The following is a 16,792-nucleotide window of genomic DNA, read 5'->3' as shown; positions in this document are numbered from 1 at the left end:
CTGTCACTGTCTGTCTCCCTGATGTGTTTATCTGTCACACTGTCTGACTGAGTAGACTGTCTGTCTGTCACTGTCTGTCTCCCTGATGTGTTTATCTGTCACACTGTCTGACTGAGTAGACTGCTGTCACTGTCTCCCTGATGTGTTTATCTGTCACACTGTCTGACTGAGTAGACTGCTGTCACTGTCTGTCTCCCTGATGTGTTTATCTGTCACACTCTGACTGAGTAGACTGCTGTCACTGTCTGTCTCCCTGATGTGTTTATCTGTCACACTGTCTGACTGAGTAGACTGCTGTCACTGTCTGTCTCCCTGATGTGTTTATCTGTCACACTGTCTGGCTGAGTAGACTGTCTGTCTGTCTGTCACTGTCTGTCTCCCTGATGTGTTTATCTGTCACACTGTCTGACTGAGTAGACTGCTGTCACTGTCTGTCTCCCTGATGTGTTTATCTGTCACACTCTGACTGAGTAGACTGTCTGTCTGTCTGTCACTGTCTGTCTCCCTGATGTGTTTATCTGTCACACTCTGACTGAGTAGACTGTCTGTCTGTCTGTCACTGTCTGTCTCCCTGATGTGTTTATCTGTCACACTCTGACTGAGTAGACTGCTGTCACTGTCTGTCTCCCTGATGTGTTTATCTGTCACACTCTGACTGAGTAGACTGCTGTCACTGTCTGTCTCCCTGATGTGTTTATCTGTCACACTCTGACTGAGTAGACTGCTGTCACTGTCTGTCTCCCTGATGTGTTTATCTGTCACACTCTGACTGAGTAGACTGTCTGTCTGTCTGTCACTGTCTGTCTCCCTGATGTGTTTATCTGTCACACTGTCTGACTGAGTAGACTGCTGTCACTGTCTGTCTCCCTGATGTGTTTATCTGTCACACTGTCTGACTGAGTAGACTGCTGTCACTGTCTGTCTCCCTGATGTGTTTATCTGTCACACTCTGACTGAGTAGACTGCTGTCACTGTCTGTCTCCCTGATGTGTTTATCTGTCACACTGTCTGGCTGAGTAGACTGTCTGTCTGTCTGTCACTGTCTGTCTCCCTGATGTGTTTATCTGTCACACTGTCTGACTGAGTAGACTGTCTGTCTGTCTGTCTCCCTGATGTGTTTATCTGTCACACTCTGAGTAGACTGTCTGTCACTGTCTGTCTCCCTGATGTGTTTATCTGTCACACTCTGACTGAGTAGACTGTCTGTCACTGTCTGTCTCCCTGATGTGTTTATCTGTCACACTCTGACTGAGTAGACTGTCTGTCTGTCTGTCTCCCTGATGTGTTTATCTGTCACACTCGCTGTGTGTCTGTATGTTGGCGAGGCACTGTGGTACCGAACTCTTCTATAGTTTCATGTGGTTGGTTGCTCTGCCTGCCTGTCTGTACCCCTTTCTGTCTGTCTGTCTGTCTCTCCGCGTTGTACACATAGCGGGTCTTTAACTCTCTGTCTCTCTCTCTCTGTCTCTCCCCGCGGTGTACACGTAACAGATCTTTAAATCTCTCTCTCTCCCTCCCTCCCCCTCCCACTGCCCCCCCCCTCTCTCTCTCTCTCTCTCTCTCTCTCTCTCTCCGCTGTGTACACACAAGAGATCTTTCTAAATCTCTATTTCTGTCTCTCTCTCTTCTGTGAGTGTGTGTGTGTACATAACAGATACACTTTTATATCGCTGTCTAGAGCTAACTTTCCCTGCTTTGCTCTGTCTCTCTCTGTCTCACTCCCCCACCCCCCTCTCTCATTTCTCCACCCCCCCCCCCCCACCCCCCCACCTTTCAATCTCGCTCTTTCTGTACGCATACATACTGTGCGAGTTGTGGTCGAACGTTCTTCCGTCGAGAATACCGAAAAGAGGAAGTACCAAGAAAGATGTGCTGCTGTGTAGTCTGTGCGCCAGGTTTTTAATCTCTCTCTCTCTCTCTCTCTCTATATATATATATATATATGTGTGTGTGTGTGTGTGTGTGTACATGATTCACAAAAAGTTTAGGACCACTTGCAGTTTCCTTCGTCGGGGGCATGGTGGAATGATGATGCCATTTTCGTCATGACAGCGGTGTGTGCAGCCAGCGTGATGAGCATCACTCATTGCTAAAATACTACTCCTTTTTTTAAAAATTATTTTTATTTTTTTATTTTATTTATTTATTTTTTTTACGTTCTTAGTTTCCAGTGAAAAAACTACAGCTGTTGTTTATGGTTCCATTTTTTCCAATGAAAAGCTAGAGCAGTTATGTATATAGATATATATATATATATATATATATATATATATATATATATAATATATATATAATAAACTGTTATAATGTAATTTTTGGGCCAAACCACCAGTTTTGAAATCGTTTTAAGGTTGTCCATGGTGCGTGTACGCTTGAAATAGTCGTTTGTATAATTCGAAGAGAGGCCAGTCATATATCACGATAATGATAGTAATGCACCCAGCATAATTCAAAGCAACTCGATTATTTGGGCGAGGGGTGGGGTGGGGGTGGGGGGGGGGATGTATGAAAGTATACCTGTTTTTATGAACTAGTCCACAACTTTTTACGAACCCTGTGTATTATGTAAACGTCGCCCCTAGCGGTCCCAGACATGCACCTGCGCACGTATGCACCCAACAGCCCTGGCTTTATCATTTTTTTGGTGGCAAGCCAGCCAGGTCCGGACGTCCTAACTCGTTTTCCCTGTGTTGCTTGCCGCTGCCGCTGCTGCTGCTGCTGCTGCTGAACTGAAAGTTTGCCCTTCTTCCCCAGCCTCTCTCTCTCCACCCCTCCCCAATATTTTCGGCTGGATTTTTGATTATGCGGGCTCCGCGAAAACGTTAACTCACTAAGTACGGCCAGTCCTCTCTTCTCCTCTACACAGACCCATCGGATGTCCAGTGGGTGTCTGAATGACCCAGCCTTTAGCTTCCGTCGTCAGAATTGTGGTATTCTTTGTCAACATTCACCTCTTCAGTATAAGAGCCTTCCGCTTGCAATATTTTGATGATGGTAATTTGGGTGAAACGCTGTTAACGTCGTCTCTTTCGCCGTTCGTATGGAAAGAGTTAGGGACCACTGTGACTGCCCAACGTGCTTTAAACAAAATTATTCTGCAAGCGGCTGTGGGTTGTTCCTATTGTGAAACCGACTTGGGAGTTTACTTCTGAGCTATCATTTATAGATATATAGATATATATATATATATATTTACACCTCAGTGGATTCTACCCTGCCAGAGGGTGCCACATTTGGGTTACCGTTGCCTGTGTGTGCTAGCTATGTGGGCCAATCAGTGCATGCCTAACATGTTTGGTTAGAGTTGAGTTTAACGATCTGTTCGGTTCGCGGCCCCCCGAGTAAGGTCAAGTTGAGTGGGGGGTGCGGTGTTCTTGAACTTGTATACTGACCAGTCACTTAGTTCACAGCTCGCGTCCTTCTGTTAATGTGAGGGTTTTTGAGGTGGGTTTTTTTTTTCGTTTTTTGGGGGGGTGTTTTTTTTTGTTGTTGCTGTTTTGTTTTTTGTTTTTTTGTTGTTGTTTTTTTTTGTTGGTTGGTTGGTTTTTGTTTGTTGGTTGGTTGGTTTTTTGTTGTTGTTTTTTTTAGTTTGGGTATACAGAGAGAGAGAGAGAGAGAAGTGATCTGGTTTATCCCATCTTAGTTTGACGTTGATATATATATATATATATATATATATATAGATAGATAGATATATAAGAGGTTTCATCTCTCGTCTACCTTCCCCCCGTACCCCACCTCTCTCTCTCTCTCTCTCTCTGCAATTCTTTGATTTTGTTTGTTTTTTGACTCACTTGTGTAACCCTGTGTTCGGTTGTGTGTGTGTGTGTCCGTCCGTCCGTGGTAAACTTTAACATTGCCATTTTCTCTGCAAATACTTTGACAGTTGACACCAAATTTGGCATAAAAATAGGGAAAAAATCAGTTCTTTCCAGTCATCTTGTGTAAAACAATATTGCACCTCTGGGATGGGTACAAAAAAAATTTAAAAAAGAAGCCAAATTATCTGCAAACTGAATTAACTGTTATATTTATATATTTTTTTTATTCTCTAAACTTGGCACTTTGATCAGATATTCTGACACAAAAGCACTCATTTTTATCATTTTTTGTTCAGACAGGAACTTCTATTGCTAAACATGGAAGTTATATTTCTGGCGCATGTCTTTTATGTATTTATCTATTATTATTATTTTATTTTATTTTATTTAACAGGTTTTTTTTCTCAAGGCCTGACTAAGCGCGTTGGGTTACGCTGCTGGTCAGGCATCTGCATGGCAGATGTGTTGTAGCGTATATGGATTTGTCCAAACGCAGTGACGCTTCCTTGAGCTGCTGAAACTGAAACTTTGCTGCAGATAGTAAAAAAGGGAAATTACTCTGTAATTAATGCTAGGGAACTTAATTTGCTTTAAACTGATCTTTCTCATCTTAAACATTACATTTTGAAATTATACTCAATACATAAAAAGCTTGTGTGTTTTACTCTCAGTGTACAGGGCTTTCCCTATGTTCATTCACCCAAGTGGTCTTTTTCGGAAAATACTAAAATCAATGCTACGAGTGGACTTCATAGATCTATTGGCTGAGCTCTGTAGGTCATGGGCAAAAATCAATTGCGTACACATATTTATAGATATTCAATGCGCGTGCTCATATTTCACGCGAACGCGAAGGACGCCATTTTGTTTCAAGTTGTTGACCTGCCCGTTCAGTCCTATATTCAATCGACAATACACGATAACATGTGATGGAAAGTTGGAGAAGGAGACCGTTGAATATTTATTCAGAGAAAGTTTTATGAAAGCCTCATCACTTACTGGATTATGCCCCAAACTGCCATAAAATACCAACAAAATCAGTCGGGATTCACAGTTAAAAATAATAAACCATGAGAGTTAATATCCTTGATGAAACGTAAAAATTTCCAGTCTTGACTTTTCTCAAAATGAAGTCCTTTTCACTTCATACGACGTTTAGAAGTACTTGCACTTGGCTCTACATGTTATTAGTTTAACAAAATACTGAATTTTCATATCAACTTTAAAACTATAAAACTAGAATGAACATAAAAGAGAAATTGAATCAACCGTGTTGTACAATTCCCGGCGGGTGTAACTAAACTTGTACATCTATCTAGATCCAGAGAAAACGGCTAAATGTTGCAGTGTGATTGCGGCGATAGCCACGTCTCATTTACCGCGGACTTAAAAAGAATTTTGAATTGCCATAGAAGATTTTTTTTTTTTTTTTTTTTTTTTTATGCCCAAGATACATCAGAATAATGTTTTAAACAGCGTTCTCACTGCGAATACCGCAATCGATTTATCGCCCTTTAAAAAAAGAAAAAAGAAAAAAAAAAGCATGTTTAAATGTTGTTGTTGTTTTTTTAACGTCAGTTAAGGAGCCACGATAGTGTATTGAGTAAGACAGTTTCTTCTCACCCGAACACGTGGGGTTCGAATCTGCCGTCAGGACTTTTTTTTTTTTTTTTTTTTTATTTATTTTTTTTTTTTTTTTTTTAACCCGAAGCTTTATAATAACAAATACAGAACACATTTTAACGATTAGATTTTTTTTTTTTTTTAACGTGTATCACAAGTGAGTTTTGAAGGCCTTGCCTTTCTTGTTTGTTTTGTGATGGGAGTGGAGAGGGAAGTGGAGATAGAAGGGTTATTTTTTACGTGTTTTCACACCCCTATCCCACCTCTTGACTTACCTGACTTATGCCTCTTGACTCCTTGTGGAGCACAGGGCTGCTACAGCACTCCTCCAGCGGACTCGGTTTGGGGGCTGTCCTCTTCAGCCAGGTCCATGCCCATCCGGCTGCCTTCATCTCATCCTCCGTGCTTCTTCTCCAGGTCTGCTTTGGTCTGCCCACTCTTCCTCTTTCCTTGGGGGGTTCCATTCAAGTGTCTTGTCTTGTGGTGTCGTCTGGAGGCTTTCGCAGGGTGTGGGCGGCCTATCCAGCCCCATTTCCTCCTCCTGATCTCCTCACTGATGGGCACCTGGTTGGTTCTGTTCCAGAGGCAGGTGTTTGATGTCCCACCTCTACCTTGTCTCTTTTGTCGCCGATCAGAGCAGGGTATAATGTGGAATAAATTCTTGCGTTGGGCATGACGCTGGTAATTACTTTAGTGTGGTGTTGAGGACGGTTCTCATTTCCTCAGTAAGTCACCACACGTGTGCGTGCGTGCGTGTGTGTGTGCGTGTGCGAGTGCGTGAGTGCGTTTAGTACAGCCGAGGATGAGAATATAGATGCAGATGGTGGATATGTACAGCATTATGTAGAGTTTCAGCACGTATTTGTGGCTGTGTTATTGCGTTTTCGGAAAAAGTGGTTATTGTATATTGTAGAAAGGTCTACAATTATGGTATATTTTCAGATTCGAGGAGTCCAGTGCAGTTCCTTTCGAGGAAGTAGTTTATCCAAACAGCTCTAAAATGAGTATTATCAATAATTATGTATTCAAGCGTACATACATGTATGTGTGTGCGCGCGCGCACGAACGCACTCACGCACGTACTGACACGCACAGGCAACACACACACACGACACCGCACGAAATGCAGGCGCGTGCGTACGCATTCATGCTCGCGCGCGCGCGCGCACATACACACGCACACACACACACACATACACACACACACACAAACAACAAAAAACACTTAGTGATTTATTGAGGAAATGAGGACACACACACACACACACCGCACACTCACGCACAGCCAGAAGCCTGTATGCCCGTTGTTCGGCCATGTCCAGTGTGGTGGTGGTGGTGGTGGTTGGGGGGGTTCAGTAACAACAGCGGTGTGCTTGAGATGTGGTGAAGGGGACAGGTGGGGGGGAAGAGGGGGGCGTGTGTCAGTGCATGGATGTGGTTGCGCGGCGCGCGTACGTGTGTTTGTGTGCATGGGCAGGTGGCGAGAAAAGAGAAGAAACGAATACTTCGGGGATCCGTCATGGTTGACGTCAAGGGAGCGGGGGGGGGGGAGGGGGGGTGTTGCAGATGGAGGGCGGGTTGAGGAGGGAGGTGTTAACTGCATTAGCCAGCAGCCTGTGAAAGCCACACCCGTGTTTTTCAGCGATGAACCACCCTTGTTCTCTCGAAAAGCACACACCTTTCTTTTTCTTTTTTTCTTTTTTTTTTTTCTCTAACACTACCAAAGCTACATCCTGACAACACTTCCTCCCCCTCCCCCACCCCGCCCCCCCTACCTCCTTCCCTCTAGACAGACACAGGTGTATTTAGCGTCTTACCAACAGAGACGATTCCCGCGTGCGTGTCTGCATGAAAGACACTTGGGGTCGGGTCAACACATTGACTGCCTGACACACACAAACGCTTGCACCAGAAGCTAGACGGGGTTTGAGAACGATGAAATTTAATGACAGTCTGCGTTGCTGGGGGAAATGAAAACGGCGCGGAAGAAGAAAGAGGAGGGGTGATTGGAGCCCCCGTCTACCCCATGCCGAGCCCCAAACACAGTGGACATGAATCCTCTCCCTTCCCCTTGCCGAGCCCCAAACACAGTGGACATGAATCCTCTCCCTTCCCCTTACCGAGCCCCAAACACAGTGGACATGAATCCTCTCCCTTCCTATGCCGAGCTCTAGACACAGTGGACATGAATCCTCTCCCTTCCCATGCCAAGCCCTAGACACACACATGAATCCTCTCCCTTCCTATGCCGAGCCCCAAACACAGTGGACATGAATCCTCTCCCTTCCCATGCCGAGCCCCAAACACAGTGGACATGAATCCACTGCCTTCCTATGCCGAGCCCCAAACACAGTGGACATGAATCCACTGCCTTTCTATGCCGAGCCCCCAACACAGTGGACATGAATCCACTGCCTTCCTATGCCGAGCCCCAAACACAGTGGACATGAATCCACTGCCTACCCCATGCCGAGCCCCAAACACAGTGGACATGAATCCTATGCCGAGCCCCAAACACAGTGAACATGAATCCTCTCCCTTCCCATGCCGAGCCCTAGACAGTGGACATGAATCCACTGTCTTCCCATGCAGAGCCCCAGACACAGTGGACATGAATCCACTGCCTACCCCATGCAGAGCCCCAAACACAGTGGACATGAAACCACTGCTTTCCCCTTACCGAGACCCAGACACAGTGAACACGAAACCACTGCCTTCCCACCGAGCCCCAGACACAGTGGACATGAATCCTCTCCCTTCCCATGCCGAGCCCCAAACACAGTGGACATGAATCCTCTCCCTTCCCATGCCGAGCCCCAAACACAGTGGACATGAATCCTCTCCCTTCCCATGCCAAGCCCTAGACACACACATGAATCCTCTCCCTTCCTATGCCGAGCCCTAGACACAGTGGACATGAATCCACTGCCTTCCCATGCCGAGCCCCAAACACAGTGGACATGAATCCACTGCCTTCCTATGCCGAGCCCCAACACAGTGGACATGAATCCACTGCCTACCCCATGCCGAGCCCCAAACACAGTGGACATGAATCCTATGCCGAGCCCCAAACACAGTGAACATGAATCCTCTCCCTTCCCATGCCGAGCCCTAGACAGTGGACATGAATCCACTGTCTTCCCATGCAGAGCCCCAGACACAGTGGACATGAATCCACTGCCTACCCCATGCAGAGCCCCAAACACAGTGGACATGAAAACACTGCCTTCCTCTTACCAAACCCCAAACACAGTGGACATGAAACCACTGCTTTCCCCTTACCGAGACCCAGACACAGTGAACACGAAACCACTGCCTTCCTATGCCGAGCCCCAGACACAGTGAACATGAATCCACTGCCTTCCTATGCCGAGCCCCAGACACAGTGGACATGAATCCACTGCCTTCCCCTTACCGAGCCCCAGACACAGTGGACATGAATCCACTGCCTTCCCCTTACCGAGCCCCAGACACAGTGGACATGATTTCACTGCCTTCCCCTTACCGAGACCCAGACACAGTGGACATGAATCCACTGCCTTCCCCTTACCGAGCCCCAGACACAGTGGACATGATTCCACTGCCTTCCCATGCCGAGCCCCAGACACAGTGGACATGAATCCACTGCCTTCCCATGCCGAGCCCCAGACACAGTGGACATGAATCCACTGCCTTCCCATGCCGAGCCCCAGACAATAACAAAACAAAACAAAGGGGGGAAAAAACACCTTAAACCATATATAAATGTACAAAACAGCTTATTATCTCTGAAAAGAAATTACTCTGTGGTGTAAAACACAAACAGTACTCGAGAATCACATTCATTCAGAGTATTGATCAATATTTATATCAAAGACAAAGAATGCTTAAAAGTCGATTTATAATAGATCAAAACATAACAATGAATATAATCACAGTCGTACACATGGAATAATCACTGTAACTTAGAATATCAATTTGTTTTAGCTAATTTTCTTCTTTTCTCCCCAAGGCATGCCTCGGCGCGTTGGGTTAGGCAGCTGGTCAGGCATCTGCTTAGCAGATGTGGTGTAGTGTATTATATATATATATATATATATATATATATGGATTTGTCTGAACGCAGTGACACCTCCTTGAGAAACTGAACTGAACTGAGCTTGATACAGATATGTTTCATTCGCCGTCGTGTTAAAATTGAAGTGCAACGTTGTGAGCGCAGTATAAGCTATTAAGCTTGTTGGTGCTCCTTTGTCTTTGACTGCATTGTAATCATGTGTTACTGTTGAATAATTAAAGATTATTTAAACCAGCAGATCTGAACTAGAGTGTGATGATATATGTTTCAGGGGCTGATCTCCAGCAGCTGTTCCACCCAGGAGTGCAGCAACGAACAGACCGTGGCTCTCCTGCCCCCTACCACCACCACCACCACCACCAACCAGCGCTCCTCCTCCGCCTCCTCCTCCTCTTCCCACCATCACCACCACCACAAGCACCACCACTTCCCGTGGCACCACCACCACCACCCCCACCCCTCCACCACCACCAGCAGCCTGCAGTCTGTGGCGATGGACCCCCCTCCCGAGGCCAGCCTTCTGCCGCCCAACATCCCGGTGTCTCCTGACGGGGAGGAAGGGTACTCGGCCAGCCAGCTCCGCCTCCTGGACTGTCGCCGCTCGCGTCTCGCTGCTGCGGCGGCCCTGCGTGGTGGCTATGGCGGGGGAGGTGGAAGTGGAGGAAGCTTCGGCGGTGTCGGGGGCGGGATGGGGCTGGGCGTGATAGGGGGGATCGGGATGGGCGACTCGTCGGAGCTGTTCAAGCCGCCGCCCAACAAGACCGTGTTCGACCGGGAGAGCCCTCCCCCTTACTCCCTGACCCCGACTGGGGGAAGTTTTGGTGTGGGGGGTGGTGTTGGGGTTGGTGGCAGCGGTCCTTCTCCTCCTCCTTTTTCTTCTTCCCCATATTCTTCATACTCCTCCTCTTTCTGCCCTCTGCCCCCACCGTCCTCCCCCCCTCCTCCCCCTCCTCCAAGTGTGGGGCGTGGCGGCGACAGAGGGGAGGGTCAGGGGGCTGGGGGCGGGGGTGGGGGCGGGTACCCCATTGTGCCGGAGCGGCTGATCCGGGACAGTGAGGGTCAGCCGATGGTCAGTCGCTGCTACACTATGTTCTCCGGGCCCGCCGGAAGTGGCGGCAGTGGCAGTGCCAGGCCTCGGAGTGACCCTGCTTCGTCAGCCTCGGCGGTGGCGCTGGTTTCCCCCTCTCAGCAACAGACGCATCGTGGCGGCGGCGTCGCGGCGACGGATTGCGGCGGGGTTCGGCATCATCAGCATCATCGTCATCATCGCGGCTGCCACTCCCAGCAGTCGACGCCGCAGTCGTTGTCGTCATCAACGATGACACCACTGCTGTGTAGCGGTGGTGGTGGTGGTGGTGGTGATGCTAACGCGAACAACGTTGTCATCACGCCGCCTACTTCTGCTACAGACTGTGATCCTCTTTCTTCAGCCACTGCTACTACTACTACTACTACTACTACTACTGCCTCCCAGTCGTCGCCGCTATCCCGCGTCCTTGGTGCTTTTACGACGACGGCGGTGGTGGGTAAGGGTGATGGTGTAGGAGGAGCAAGATGTGTACTGCATCCCTCTTATGCCCCCTTACCCACCATTTCCACCACCCCCTCGCCAACAGACTGCTCTCCTCTCCGTGCTGTGCAGGCCCGTCAGCCCCCTCCTCCTCCTCCTTATTCTTCTTCGGAGGCGACACCGGAGTCGCCATCATCACCGTCATCTTTGGTGGTCATGGTGGAGGAGGAGGGGGAGGAGGAGAACTTGGGGAGTAGGGAAGGTGGAGGTGGAAGAGGCGGCGGCGGCGGCGGCAGTGACACCCAGAGAAGAAACAGTGGAGGGAGGGAGGTGAGGGGCGGTAGTGGTAGTGGTCAGTCGGACGGCAGTAGTGTGTCCGGAGAGGGGTCACCACTGTCCCCGAACTACATGGTGGTGCTCAGCCAGGACTGGGGGAGAGGTGGTGGAGGAGGAAGTGGGGACAAGGAGGGAGGGAAGAGGAGGGGGGGAACCGGAGTGAACAACAACAACAACAATAGTCCCAGCAGAGAAGGGGCTTCTGTCGTCAGTCCCACCACCACCACCGCCACTTCCTACTGCTCTCTTCCTTCCTATTCCTCCTCTCCCATCTCCAACACTACTGCGAGTTCCACAGGGACTTCAGTTGCTTTCATCATGAACAGCAACAACAACAACAACAGTGGGGATTCTTCTGAGTAGGAATGATCGATGGTGTCCGGGGTTTTTTGTTTGTTTTTTTCTCAACATGATGATGACGACGACCTTTAAAATTTCATCACCAGTTATTATGAACAATTTATTGTTATTATTGTTGTTATTATTATTATTATAACTATGATGTGTTGTGTTTTTTTAAGAAATTATTTCTCCTCCACGCTTTTTCTTAGGAGGAGGGTATGACATCATGTGAAGGAAACAGTCATTAATGGATAAAAAATGTGAATCTTCACTTGCTGAAAAATAACAACAAACAGATAAAGGAAATAAACTGAGCAGAGAAGAAAAAAAGGAGAGTGTATGGAAAAAGAAAAAAGGGAGAGTGTGTAAGGATCAAGAAAAACTTCTTTTTTTTTTTCCCCCATATTGAATGAAAGTGATCCAGTGGCAAGGATAGTTCAAAGCCGGAGGAGGGAAGGAAGATAAGAAGAAACTGCTGCTTCATTTGTGTGTGTGCGCGTGTGTATCTGTGTGTGTGTAGATCGTGCAGTGAGCTTCTGAACGGGTGTTGTTTGTTTGTTTGTTTGTTCCTTCATGAGTGCAAAGTGAATGGGGGGAAAAAAAAAAGAGAGCCATTGTCCTAGTCGAGTTAATGGGGGAAAAAAAAATTGTAAAAGAAGTTTTGTAAGCTTTCATCCAGTGGTTGTTGCTACTACTGCCACTGCAAGAAACACACACACACGCGCTTACATAAGATTGTGTGTGTCATTTACGATTTTCTGTTCTGATGAATGCCAGAAAGAATTACCTGTGGCGTTCTCTCCCAACTTCCTGTCCCCAGACCCACCATCCCCCAAACCTCGCAGTGTCCTTTGTTAGGGTTCACACTCACCTTCTTTTCCCCTCCCCCCATTCCCCAAACCTGGCAATGTCCTTTGTTAGGGTTCACACTCTCCTTCCCTCCCCCCCCCCCCATCCCCCCATTCCCCAAACCTGGCAATGTCCTTTGTTAGGGTTCACACTCTCCTTCTTTTCCCCACCCCCTATTCCCCAAACCTCGCAGTGTCCTTTGTTAGGGTTCACACTCTCCTTCCCCCCCCACACCCCCATTCCCCAAACCTGGCAATGTCCTTTGTTAGGGTTCACACTCTCCTTTTCCCCACCCCCCATTCCCCAAACCTGGCAGTGTCCTTTGTTAGGGTTCGATGTTAGATGGCCTAGAGGTAATGCGTCTGCCTAGGAAGTGAGAGTATCCGAGCATGCTGGTTCGAATCACGGCTGAGCTGCCGATATTTTCTCCCCCTCCACTAGACCTTGAGTGGTGGTCTGGACGCTAGTCATTCAGATGAGACGATAAACCGAGGTCCCGTATGCAGCATGCACTTAGCGCACATAAAAGAACCCATGGCAACAAAAGGGTTGTTCCTGGCAAAATTCTGTAGAAAAATCCACTGCGATAGGAAAAACAAGTAAAACTACACGCAGGAAAAAATACAAAAAAAATGGGTGGCACTGTAGTGTAGCGACGCGCTCTCCCTGGGGAGAGCAGCCCAATTTTCACACACAGAAATCTGTTGTGATAAAAAGAAATACAAATACAAATACACTCTCCTTCTTTTCCCCACCCCCCATTCCCCAAACCTCGCAGTGTCCTTTGTTAGGGTTCACACTCTCCTTCTTTTCCCCACCCCCCATTCCCCAAACCTCGCAGTGTCCTTTGTTAGGGTTCACACTCTCCTTCTTTTCCCCACCCCCCATTCCCCACACCTCGCAGTGTCCTTTGCTAGGGTTCACACTCTCCTTCTTTTCCCCAACCCCCATTCCCCAAACCTCGCAGTGTCCTTTGTTAGGGTTCACACTCTCCTTCTTTTCCCCAACCCCCATTCCCCAAACCTCGCAGTGTCCTTTGTTAGGGTTCACACACTCCTTCTTTCCCCCCCCCCCCCCCCCCCCATTCCCCAAACCTGGCAGTGTCCTTTGTTAGGGTTCACACTCTCCTTCCACCATTCCCCAAACCTCGCAATGTCCTTTGTTAGGGTTCACACTCTCCTTTTCCCCACCCCCCCATTCCCCAAACCTGGCAATGTCCTTTGTTAGGGTTCACACTCTCCTTTTCCCCACCTTCCATTCCCAAACCCACTCTTTTCCAAGTCACGGATACAGACATGTACCAAAAGGACAATAATTAAGAGGCATGCCAAGTGATGTCAAGAGTGAGTGAGTGTGTGTGTGTGTGTGTGTGTGATTGAGTAGCTCTACAAGTATGTTTGTATGTGTGAGAGAAAGAGAAGAGAGATAATTGTATTAATGGGTATGAGTGATTGTGTGTGTGTGTGTGTGCCTTTTTTAGTACAGTTACAAGAGGATATGTGTGTGTCTGCTCTGCATGCTTGAGACAGAACAAGTGCTCTTTTTTTTTCTTTTTCTTTTTTTTTTACTGTACGTTTATACAGTATGTAAGTGTGCTTGGAGATTTTTTCCCCAAGCCTTGATGTCAAAGGATTTATTGTGCATTAAATGTTGTTGTTGTTTTTTTAAAGAAAAAAAAGAAGAAGGGGGGAAAAAAACAACCTGTTGGACTTGGTGTAAGGAAATTTGCGACACCCCTGTCCCTGCAACTCCTTCCACCAAGCATCTCAAGATCCCTTCTCCCCCCCGCTCCATCACCATTTTTAGAGAAAATGGCGTTGTGTAACTTCAGGATATATATACATATATATGTGTGTAAAAGATGTTTTAAAAAAAAAAAAAAAAAAAAAAAAGAAGAAAAAGTTTGCATGCGTGTGAATGAATATGTGTGATTTTCATGCATGGGAGAGAGTAGGGGAAGGGGTTTGTGGAGAAAAAACAATTTGCCAGTGAAGATGAAAGGTTTTTGTTGTTGTTGTTTTATAATTTCTTCTGTGTGCAATTGTAAAGAGATTGGTGATGATGATGATGATGATGCCACCTACTACTACACTGTGTGAAGGGACTGAGAGGGACTGGGTCTGTTTTTTTCCATTGAACTGAGAAGCATTGTGATTAATTCGAAAGGTCCATCCAGTGTGTGTGTGTGTGTGTGTATGTTCCTTTGTCCATCAGTTTCTATTTTCTGTGGCACTTTTTCTATCTCTCTCTCTCTCTCTGTCACACACACACACACTCACACACACACACACTTTACACTTTAACACAACACTACACACACACATACATGCATACAACACAACGCACAGTCTCGCACACTTGCTTTCACATTTCTCAAGACTGTGCTGACAAGAAAGGTATTGTTTGATAGTTCCCTTGATCTATGTGTGTGGCTGATTGATTGATTGTTACATGTGTGTGGCGGTCAAGTTCTGTGAAGAAAATAATCGACGCTTCAATTCTAATCCTGCAGAAAGTAAACTCGGTTATGAAACTAGCCTGGTGTGGTCTTCTCTCTCTTTCTCTTTCTCTCTCTCACTATCTCTTGTGACTGAAATATTGCCCGATATGCTGGTGCCTTGTGCGCTGGTCATTTTGTGTCTGTCTACAGTCAAAATGTGCACGTGAGCATGCCACAAAGGTGCCCAGTTTCAAATCATTAGCAAACTAAAACGGTAACTTACTGCGAGTCTTGCTTGAACTAAACACACTTTTTGTTAAACGTCTGCACAGAGTATTAATTCGCACAGAAGAAGGAACACTGGATCAAGTACTTTGATGATGATGTTGTTTTTTTCCTAATTCCTCTTCTTCTGTCCTGAAATCTGACGGTTGTAGTTCGAAACATTAAGGTGTCAAAGTGATGCAAACTAGGCCTATTGGACTGTTGTATTTAGCCGAAATTCGCGGCTAATTACATGTGTGCTAGCCAATCAAACGCCACTTCCAGCAGGAGCTGATTACTGGCTGATTGACAATGGCTACCATTTCCTGAGAGAAGCCCATTATCTTGTCGCCCTGTCTTTGCCAACTTTTATGCATTTGAAATGTTATTTTCTTTGCGCATCCCCAGTAGATCACGGGAAGTAGTGGGTAAGCGGTGCTGGGCTGAGTCCGGGGAGGATAGTAGGACCTGAGGTCATCACCGGCCCTCCCGGAAGTCCAGAGTGCACCAGGGTCGCGCCCCTGTACGGGTAAAATGGTGGGACCCATGGCGAGTCATTAATGTTGATTTCGCTATAAAGATCAAAGTTCCCATAGCGGTTTATGGCTATCGAGGCAGTGAATTCGTATCCATTGTGTCTTGGCATAGAAAGTATCAGTATCAGTCCTCTCCTGACGTTTTCAAAACCTTCGCCAACTAAAGTCAGATACCACATTAACACTTGGTAGTAGTGACAGCTCTGTCAAAGCAAGAGATGTCAGGGAATTTTATTTTAAATTCAACAGCGCTATCAAACAGATTTTTTTCCCTCTCTAAATACCAAAGCAACACTATCAAAAACATGTGTTGTTGTTGTTTTTCCAAGGAACAGCTCTGTCGAACATCAATTTTTGTTTCGTCAAAACAGCTCGGTTAGGCATGCATTTATTGTTTTATTTAATCAAGACAACAGTTCTTTCAAACACCAATTCATTTTTTTTTTTTTCAAAGCAGATGTGTAGCGTAAATGGATATGTCTACACGCTTTGACACCACCTTAAAACTGAAACCGAAAAGGGCGTCGTTCTGGTCCTATTGAGACTCCAACCCCTTGATGCCCACACACACACACACACACACATCGTTCACGTTGCTTCGTTGCTGTGGACTGTCTCGCCATCCAAACCGCTGTTACTGCCTTTACCATTTTGGTTTGTTTATCTCAAGACAGGGTACAGAACAGCACAGAGCGTTTGATCTGGTGTAATGATAGTAAGCAGTCAATGTCTTGTTTATCTCAAGACAGGGTACAGAACAGCACAGAGCGTTTGATCTGGTGTAATGATATTAAGTGTCTTGTTTATCTCAAGACAGGGTACACAACAGCACAGAGCGTTTGATCTGGTGTAATAATAGTGTCTTGTTTATCTCAAGACAGGGTACAGAGCAGCACAGAGCGTTTGATCTGGTGTAATGATAGTAAGCAGTAAGTGTCCAAGCCGTTCTTGAGGCTGTCGATGTCAGAAACACCAGTGCCCATCACCAACAAGAGCACGGAATTTATTCTAAAA

General features: G+C 46.7%; 1 pseudogene across 1 annotated transcript in view; it reads left to right on the top strand.

Moving 5' to 3' along the window:
* Positions 1-15,074, top strand: part of LOC143300730 (uncharacterized) — a 107,954-nt pseudogene extending 92,880 nt beyond the window's left edge. The window contains exon 6 of the transcript XR_013057687.1: positions 9,773-15,074. The product of XR_013057687.1 is annotated as an uncharacterized LOC143300730 (transcript). The remainder of the gene's footprint in view (positions 1-9,772) is intronic.
* Positions 15,075-16,792: the final 1,718 nt, after the last annotated feature.

This window comes from Babylonia areolata, chromosome 26, assembly GCF_041734735.1.
Source record: "Babylonia areolata isolate BAREFJ2019XMU chromosome 26, ASM4173473v1, whole genome shotgun sequence".
NCBI classification, from domain to species: Eukaryota; Metazoa; Mollusca; class Gastropoda; order Neogastropoda; family Buccinidae; genus Babylonia; species Babylonia areolata.
This window is presented reverse-complemented; position numbering and strand designations above follow the sequence as displayed.